Below are 9,875 nucleotides of genomic sequence, written 5' to 3' on the forward strand. Positions count from 1 at the left end.
TAGTACCTACCTGGTTATTGGATGAAAAATGTCTAAGTACCATAGAAATACACATGCAATATATGTGAAATATATATGCATATATTTGCACTGGACATTTATAAATAATGTTTATATTACATGATATACTTGTATAGTATTTAAATTTGCTACATCTACCCCATCCATATGTTATATGCAAAATGTATTTATTGCATAAATTGCATGTATTCTGAAGTCTTTTTCTTAATCTGATGCTATATGTTAATAAAAATACTGAGGATACATGAATCAAACAAAACACAACACAATAACTCATGAATCTTAAAACTGGACCAAAAATAAGTTTAAAGCCAAGTAGATGTTATAATTATCACATATGACATAATCCATAGAAAAAAGGGCCAAGAATCTTCATATTGTACTCATGCTTGATATTGTCCTAGGAAGAACAGTGATAATTCGACAAATGTGTCATGTACAACTAAAAAGTCCCCTTCTGGTTTCAAATGAATTTTCCTTGGCTAATTTTTCTCCTGTGCTAAACAAACATTTATATACAGGACCAATTTAAATCCCTACTCCCGTCAAACATTAGATACAAGCATCCAGGAACATTGTACAATGCAAAGTGCCTTAAGAAAGGATTCTGTAGGGGCTGGAGAGATGGCTCAGTGGTTAAGAGCACTGCTTGTTCTTCCAAAGGTTCTGAGTTCAATTCCCAGCAACCACATGGTGGCTCACAACCATCTGTAATGAGATCTGGTGCTCTCCTCTGGCCTGCAGGCAACATGCAGGCAGAACACTGTACACATAATAAATAAATAAATCTTTAAAAAAAAAACAGAAAGGATTCTGTAATGCCAGTGATATAACTGAGGAGGCTGGCATGCTGTTAACACTGATGGGGCCAGTCAAACAATGGTGGTTTGCTTCTCCTCTGGTGTTTCTTCCAGCAACTACATGATCAGTTCATGGAGGGGTTTGCAGATCTTTGCATAGCCCCCTCCTGTGAGATGAAGATAATCAAACATGTCGTGGCAGGAGATGGCACCGTCCGAGTGCACGAAGCCCCCATCTGTATCCAGGAGCTACACATTGGCAAGATTCGGCAGGGAAACTTTGAGAAGCTGGTTGACCTTGGCATTCCATGGCATTCTTTTGTTTTAAAGGGTTGGGCTTTTCACCTCGAGGTAACAGACCCAGCACAATGATTTTGGCCTGTGGCTGCCTTGTATTTATAAGTTGTACAAAGCTTCGATTCCACCTGCTACTTCTGCTGTGTTTTCATGGCTGTTTGTTCCTACCCAGACAACAATGACCTTAGGCCTAATGTTCTCCAGTTCTCCATTCTTTAGTCTCCATAAAACATGTCATGTTGTGTTCCCCCAATTCCAAAATTAAGTGCATAAGTGGGGAAAACAGCTCTCGCCATATCTCATACTGCTGCATCAACTGTACCACGGAGTCTCCCACAAACAGCACATCACGTCCGGCTCTTTGTCTTTACAGTCCAAAACAAACCTATTATGCTGAGACATCCACCTGTCATCTCCTTGAATATCTTCCGCTGCATGTGGAATAGCTGCTGGGTTCGAGTTTTCTTGGCTCATTCTACACAGAGGCAGAGGGTCCGTGTGGCCCCCAGCGGCTGCGGCGTAGGCATGTTGCTCCCTTGGTACCTGCGGCCGGGTTCCAGAGCGCGTCCCCTCCTCTGGCCCCAGCACTAAGGCTATTCTGAAGTCTTCAAGCTAGCTTTGGCTATATAGTAAATTTGAGGCCATCCTGGTCTATTATAGTGAAATTGTGTCTCAAAAATAGAAAAGAGCTGGGATGTAGCTCAATTGGCAGGGGCTTACCTAGTACACACCAGGTTTGGATTCAATGCCCAGCACCACAGGAAATGGGGTGTGTTGACACATTCCTGCAATCCCAGCACTTGGGAGGTGAGGGCAGGAGAATGGAAGCTACTAGTGAGTTTGTAGACAGCCTGAGCTGCAGGAGACACACACCCATGCATGTAATAAAAATTAGAAAACAAAGCCAACAGAAACAAAAAGATGACCTGTATCACAGTCATCAAATGCTGTGTGCTTCCTGGTTGTGTCCAGCACCCAGCCTTACATAGTACTCCAAGGCTTTGCTCACTCATACGCATTACCTCACTGGGTCAGATGTCACCTCTACTGTAGAGATGTAGAGTGTATCCCATCGTGGGCTAGGCCTGGATAGTGCAACGGTTATTATTGCACAAATTCTAATTGGTATTAATAATAAAAACTTGGAGTCAGATATTAACCGGGGGAAGCTGAAAGATCAAAGAAGCAGAGCAGTGAGCTGTTAGACCCCCAGAAAACTCAGGTGTCTGGGGTCCCAGGCCACGACTGCAGTCACCCCAATCACCAGGCAGATTCGAGAGCTTGCTGCAAACTGCATTAGGCTTTATTGTTTTTTTTAACGAGCTAACCCCATGTTAGCTCTGGTCTTTCACCCACCCGCCATGGCAGATGGCTCGCAAAAGACAGCTCAAACAGCTGCAGAGAGAGATCTTGTAAGAGGAGTGTCTAGGGGTATGCACAGGCTCAGGATTGGTGTGCCTCCAGGCTTGGAGAGCTTGCCCTGTGTTGATTGGTCAACTGGTTGTTATGGCCCATAGGCCCTCCCAGGGTGGTTGCTATGCTCTGTGTGTCATTGCTGTGCGCTTGTCCGTGAAGTACACCCAGGGTCCTAAAGCATAGCACCACCAGCTAACTTCTGATTGGTTCCTTGTCACGAGGCAGGCATCTGACTTTCTAGTTTCTAGGACAAGGTCAGACAAGCACATGTTCGGCTGTTATGGCTGCCGAAAGGGGAGCTGGTCCCTTCAGAGCCATTAGCTCTTACCTCTACCTCAGACTGAAGGGGTGATCCTGTCCTCAGACTGCTTCAGACTGACTGCTACTCAGACTGCCCTGAGCTCCTGTCTCCTCCCACCTCATATTCATATTCCTCTCTCTGCCCAGCCATATCCCTTCCTGTCTCTACCTCCTTAGTGCTGGGATTAAAGGTGTGTCATTCCAAGTGCTGGGATCACCTTCGTGTGAACTCTGTTTCTCTTTTATACTGGATCAATTTCATGTAGCCCAGGGTGGCCTTGAACTAGCAGAGATCCATCTGCCTCTGGCTCCACCAATGCCTGACCTTTATGGCTAACTAGTGTAACTAGCCTTGCACTCTGAGCTTCAGGCAGGCTTTATTTGCTGGATCATAAACAAAATATCACCACAGGTTATTCTCTGAGGGGCCCTTCTGTGGCTGTTGGTCACAAACTCATAGTTCTCATGCTATGCTTCTGGGCCTTCTAGGTGATGCAGAAAGAGTCCTGACCACAGACAGTGTGGAGGAACAAAGCCCTCACCCGGAGGAATCTGCTGGTGGCCTCCCTATGTTGATACTAACACAGTCTCCCAACTAAACAACATCAGAGTAGCTTAAAGAACAGAAATTTGTTTTCCCCAGTCCCAGAGGCTGTGTGTGTTCGGGTACCATCAGCTTCGAGTTACAGGCATGTGAGCCATGAGATCTGAGTGCTGGGAACTGAATCCAGGTCTTGTAGAAGAGCAGCCAGTACTCTTAGCTGCTGAGCCATGTCTAAGCCCCTCCTCTACTCTGGTGTGCCTATGGTATGGTTCTACTCTGTGCCCTGCCATGCTGGGGTTTTCTTTCCGTGCTTGCCTCTGTGTGCCCTTCTGCTTTCCTTTCCTGTTTTCCTTCCCTCCTTCTCCTTCTTCCATCCAGTGTTGAGGGATGGAACCCAGAATCTAACATATGCTGGGCAAGAGCTCCACCACAGAGGCACGTCTCCACGCTATCCTCTTCTTAGGACAAGAACCCGGTGTTACCCAGTAAGAACTCTATTTTAGTACAACAAAAGTATTTCCAAATAATGTAGCATCAGAAGTTCCTGGTAGATAGGATTTGCTTGGACACTATCCCCTGATCCCCCTTACCTTCCCTCTGCCAGAGTTTGCTGCTTTTTGAGCCTCCCAAAGGGGAGAGAGAGACAGAGAATGCCAATTACAAGACTGAGATTGAACTCAGATTCAAACAAACACACTTTCTTTCTTAATTAGGGCACCTTTGTTAGGCTCAAACACCATGTTCTAACTGATCTAATCAGGTAGACCAGCATGTGAAGGGACCAGCTCCCCATTTTGGCAGCCATAACAGCCGAACACGTGCTTGTCTGACCTTGTCTTGGTTACTAGGAAGTCAGATGCCTGCCTCATGGCAAGGAACCAATCAGAAGTTAGCTGGTAGTGCTATGCTTTACAGCTCTGGGTGTGCTTTACGGACAAGTGCACAGCAATGAAGTACAGAGCATAGCAACCACCTTGGGAGGGCCTATGGGCCATAACAACCAGTTGACCAATCAACACAGGGCAAGCTCTCCAAGCCTGGAGGCACACCAATCCTGAGCCTGTGTGTACCCCTAGACACTCCCCTTACGCTGCCCTATAAGATCTCTATGCAGACACTTCAAGCTGTCTTTCCTAGCCATCCTCCATGGTGGGAGGATGAAAGACCCGAGCTAACATGGGGTTAGCTTGTTAAACAACTATAATAAAGCCTTGTGCAGTTTGCATCAAGCTTTCAACTCTGCCTGGTGATTGGGGTAGACTGGTGATGGGGTGACCGAGGTCCTGGGCTGAGATTCTGGAGGCCTGAGCTTCCGGGGGTCTTACACATGGTGTGACTGATATAAGCTTGGCCTTGACTCTAGATATTTTTGCACAGTCATGAAGGCCTCCTAATAATTTTTGAGAAAATGATGACTTACTTAGGGATATTTTAAAAGTTCACCAAAGGCATATGTAGAGGCAACCTGCCTAGTTCCTCAAGGTGCGTGCTTCAGCTTCTGTAACAAAATGTCATCAACAACAGGGATTTGTTCACAGCTCCAGAGGCTTTGAAGTTCAAGATCTAGATGCCATCGGATCCTTTGTCTGAGTGGTGCTGTTAGACCCCCGAAAACTCAAGTATCCAGGGTCCCAGGCCACGTTAGCGGTCACCCCAATCGCCAGGCGGATTCGCGAGCTTGCTGCAAACTGCACGAGGCTTTATTGTAATTTAACGAGCTAACCCCATGTTAGCTCGGGTCTTTCACCCACCTGCCATGGCGGATGGCCAGAAAAGACGGCTCCTAGGGGCTCCCAAAAGATCTTATAGAGCAGCGTAAGGGGAGTGTCTAGGGGTACGCACAGGCTTTCGATTGGTGTGCCTCCAGCCTTGGAGGGCTTGCCCTGTGTTGATTGGTCAACTGGTTGTTATGGCCCATAGGCCCTCCCAGGGTGGTTGCCATGCTCTCACGTCACTGCCGTGTGCCTGTCCGTAAAGCACACCCAGGGTCGCAAAGCATAGCATCACCAGCTAACTTCCGACTGGTTCCCTGTCACGAGACAGGCATCTGACTTTCTAGTGTCTAGGGCAAGGTCATAGAAACACGTGTTCGGCCATTATGGCTGCCAAAAGGGAAGCTAGTTCCTTCAGTGCAACCTTCTCACTGTGTCCCAGCCTAGTGGGAGGAGTGCTAGGTTTACTTTTAAAGGGCACTAGTAACCCCTCCACCCCACCCCACCCCCGCCACCGCCTGCAAAGCAGGATGTTGCAGGGTGGCGGGGTCATCATTTTGAAGTTTAGACTTCAATATGTGAACCTTAAAGACACAGCATTCAGACCACGCCATGTAGCATTTGGTTGAATTATAATGAGGGTTTTCTTGGTTAGAAGGACTTTTTAAGCAGCAGGTGTTCATGATGATGCAGTAAAGTCTGAGGTTTAATGGAGGCCTCTCTACCTCTTGCATCTCAGGGTTCTGCTCATTAGCCAAAGCAACATACTCACATTTGTCAGATTTCTGTCCTAGACAGGGACACCGGAAAACAACATGAATTATGTACCTCTTTAGTACATATTACTGTTTCGTGCAGGAGACCAGCTCTAATGGGGTTCAGGTCCCAAAGAGGAGGTGTGGAGTCTGCGAAGGGAAGGAGGAGACTGACAAGATCTGAAGGTGAATTGGGAAGGCTGCAAGTTTATTGAAAAAAAGGCTACACCTTTTATACCCCATAATTGTACAATAGTTTGGCCACAGACAAGGTTGAAAGCAGGCTCAATGATTCAGGGGCAGAAGCAGCCATTAATCTTATTACAGCATTTTTCCTGAGACAAAAGCATTACGCTCAGCAAGTGTTTAAATGCCTATTGTTCTCTAAGGTTCAGTAACTCTACCAGGAGCCTTTGTACATCAATGGAAGGGCCACAAGTTCCTCCTGCCAGAGATAAGGAGAATGATTCCTTTTAGCAAACAAAAACTTTCACCAAGCCCCTGAGGAAATGGCTGACCTTGGGAAAAGGGCTTCCTGGGGGACCAGATACTCCTCTACAATTTAGGATCAATTTGCATCCTCAAGGGGCAAGTTTTTCTAAAATAGCATAATAAGCACTGAGCTGTTTCCTAATTGCATTCCTTTGTGTCTTAGTCTTGCTGTCTGGGCTCGTTCCCCTCATAGGCTCCCAAGGGATAGCTCCCTCTTTCCCCATTATACGGTACCTTTCTGATTCCTCTATGCTTACTAACTGAACTCTTGCTCTTCACGGCCTCACGCTCTGGATCCGGGCTGAACACTTTTCTTCCATAAGGTCAGTCAGGTGGGTCCAGGTAGTAAATCTCTAACTTTCCTGTTCCTGGAGTAGTCAAGAGGGCACGATGGGATTCCTGTGTGTAGAGTCATCACACGGTATGGTTCCACAGTGGTGGGGGCATTTTCCAAAGGATTATTTTGTTTAAAGAGACTGCCATTGTATACATCTTCATCCTTCACCAAAGCCCCCACAAAATGTCCCAAAGGAAGAGGCCCAAGGAAACTCCCATAGCACAGTGAGAATCATTAAAAAGGAGAGTAAAGGTGCTGGAGAACTGTGTGATCTGCAGTTGGAATGCAGGACTTTGTCAAGCACCATTCAGTCCACACCAGTTTTCTTTTGATTGGTTGAAAAAGTCTCTCTCTGGGATTCACTATGTAGCCCAAGCTGGACTCAAACCTCTGGCCATCTGCTTACCTCATCAGGGCATGCTCCTTCATTGAACAAATTAAGCATGTTGTGCTTGCAACGGCCTGTGAGGTACGCATATTATTCCTACCCCCAGGGAGTCTGTCAGTATCTAGCGGGACAGGAACAAGAGTGTGAGGAGGATGGAAAGGAGCACCGCAGGAGGCCAGGATCAAGAAAGGCTCTCCAAGGAGAGGACAGCCAGAGCAAAAAGGATCAGGTGCAGCAATAAGCCCTCCCACAGTGGCTTCCACTAACTCAGTGCGGCTCAGGCTTGAGGACCTGACCAGAGCCCATGGAAAAGCTGGGTGTGTCCATGTACACCTACAACCCCAGCACTGTGGTGGAGGGAGTTTAGCCAAAAAACCAGTGAGCTCCTAAGGTGTCCTCCTCTGGCCTTTGAAACTAGACAGCCCTCCCCCCTGCAAATGCACACATATGCAAACACCACAGACACATTACCCACACACAGATTATCAGCATTCTGGTCTCAACGACATCAGCAAGTGACCCATGAAAGTGATAGAATATTCCCCAAAATAATGTGCATATGCAAAATTACACAAATTTGAGGGGGTTGGCAGGGTGCATGGAACATTCCTCCAAGGGCAGCCTCCTGTGCTCCAGCTCCCACAGGCTCCTGCCCCTGAGAACCTGAATCCAGGTTAGAGCAGGCAGCTGCCTTGTGGCTACTTATCAGAAGTTTCTGGTGTCTAGGACCTAACTGCTGTGGGCAGGGGAATTGAATTTCTATATCCACAACAGACTTCTGAAGGACTCAGACAGCAAGCAATTGTGTCTCTGGAGTTGTTTGCACTGGTGGCAATCCACTTTAATGAGTGCAAGAGGATAGACAAAGGGGCCTTTTCTCACTACCCAGGCTCTGGGTGTAGTTAGTGCTTCCCCCTCTCAATCCAAGTGTCTGGCAACTATGGCTCTCCCGTGCCATCCTGGTCAACACTTATCACAGCCAACTGCAGAGGTTAATTAAACTTTTGAGTCTCACTCACTAGCTTTCGTGTAACTGGACTCTGCTTATAGAAAAAATGATGGGTGGAGTGGTTAATTCTGAATTAAAATAACTGCTCAAAAAACCTACTACTACTACTACTACTACTAGATCTATACAACATTCAGAAAAAGCAAACTGAAACTTAAACTAGCCATAGAAGACTGAATTTCAAATTTCCCACACCCTCTTGCCCCAGTGTCAGCACAGTGAGGAGGAGGCACTGCCCAGCACTTCTGCCACTAGCCAGAGGAGTCCCCCTGACCTCCTCAGGAACCTCCACTCAGTCTTGACTGTGCCACAAAAACGAATTTCAGAAGTGTCAGAGAGAAGTAAAGTCAATGAGTTTGTTAAATAGAGATGAGATATATACTCCATATTTAAGTGTGGGCTTATAGGGAGACAGATGCTTATTAACAAGACAGTGTACACCAGACATGGGTATGTGTCGCCACCGCCTTGACCAGCAAGGAAGACGCACCACTGAGACTCTTCCTTAAGCAGTTTACTCAGGAAACTGAAACAATCTTCTGACCCCGGGGAAAGGCCTCCCACAGCTTAAAAGCACTCTTGCCAGCCAACCCCAAAACACCACGTGGCTAAGGCGGATAGGCTCGCATTTGCTGATGCAAGTTTGAATCTTAGGCCAAGCCAAATAAGGGGTTGTTTATTCCAGAGAGCGCTCACCCTAGGGATGGTGGAAGGCGAAAACCGGCGCCATCTTCTGACTCGTCGCATCGCAGCTCTCCACAGTTCCCCTTCTTTATGAAAAAACAAAGCGGGTGAAGATAGAGGCCCAATCCCCGGTGTGCAAACATGGGATAATGTATTGGTGACACCCACAAACTCTTCGCCTGCAGTGACCCAAACCCATCCCGTACCTATTTTCCCAGGGGAGGATCTTGGGTACAACTTTCATGCAATCGGGCTTGTCTTCTGAGGGCAGCCTAGCCGCATACAAGCAAACCCTTGTGCAGTGCTTAGCCTCTCACCCCGCTTAAGAGAGCATTTTAGTTCTTAATAGTGGCCAACCAGGCCTGGGGGGACTGCCCTGCCTCTATGGCAGTAAAGGCTTGAATAATCATAGCTGCATGCCGATTTTGCGTAGCCCTAATCCTGCATGTACACCACAGGCAGACCAGGGAGACCATAAGCAAGAGGCCTGCTAACGCTCCCATGCCCGCCCACTCTTTCAAATGATCCATGGCAGAGTTCAACCAGGAAGTCAGGCCGCTCGCAAGGAATAGGTCTATTCGGGTGGAATTCACATGCACGATAGCCATCCTGAGTTCTCTCATGGTGTCTTCAAACTCAGATGACCAATTCTGTAATAGAAACTGAGATAATCTTTTAAACTTCGATTGGTGGTAAAAAGGCGTGGGAAAACCCCTGCATCACTGGCATAGGTCTTGGGAATACTGACAGTATCCCCCATCTCTGCTCCGCCATCCCCAGTTGACTCATCATGGGAAGGAGCAGAAGCATCACCATGTTGACACTCATGGTGTTCCTCATGTTGGATTTTCCTGATCAATCGTTCTGGCACCCACACCGGATCCTGTTGGTCCTGTGGAAAAACACAAACAGAACCTCATGCTCATGTCAGCACGGGATCAGGCCTGCGCCAGAGGTCTGTCAGAATACCCTTCCATTTAACCATCCCTTTAGCAGGGCCATGTGGACCCTGATGTCTATCAGACGCAGAATGGCCTTGAGCATCCAAATTTAAGAAATTAATAGTAAATAGGGCGAGAGATAGCCTCTCCTTAGGAGTACGGCCGTGGCCTATTCCTCC

At 47.2% G+C, this 9,875-nt stretch overlaps 1 pseudogene; it reads right to left on the reverse strand.

The window, feature by feature from the left end:
- Positions 1-912: 912 nt before the first annotated feature.
- LOC100767093 lies at positions 913-1,611 on the reverse strand (annotated as a pseudogene).
- Positions 1,612-9,875: the final 8,264 nt, after the last annotated feature.

The sequence above is a fragment of the Cricetulus griseus genome, chromosome 8 (genome assembly GCF_003668045.3).
Source record: "Cricetulus griseus strain 17A/GY chromosome 8, alternate assembly CriGri-PICRH-1.0, whole genome shotgun sequence".
NCBI lineage: Eukaryota > Metazoa > Chordata > Mammalia > Rodentia > Cricetidae > Cricetulus > Cricetulus griseus.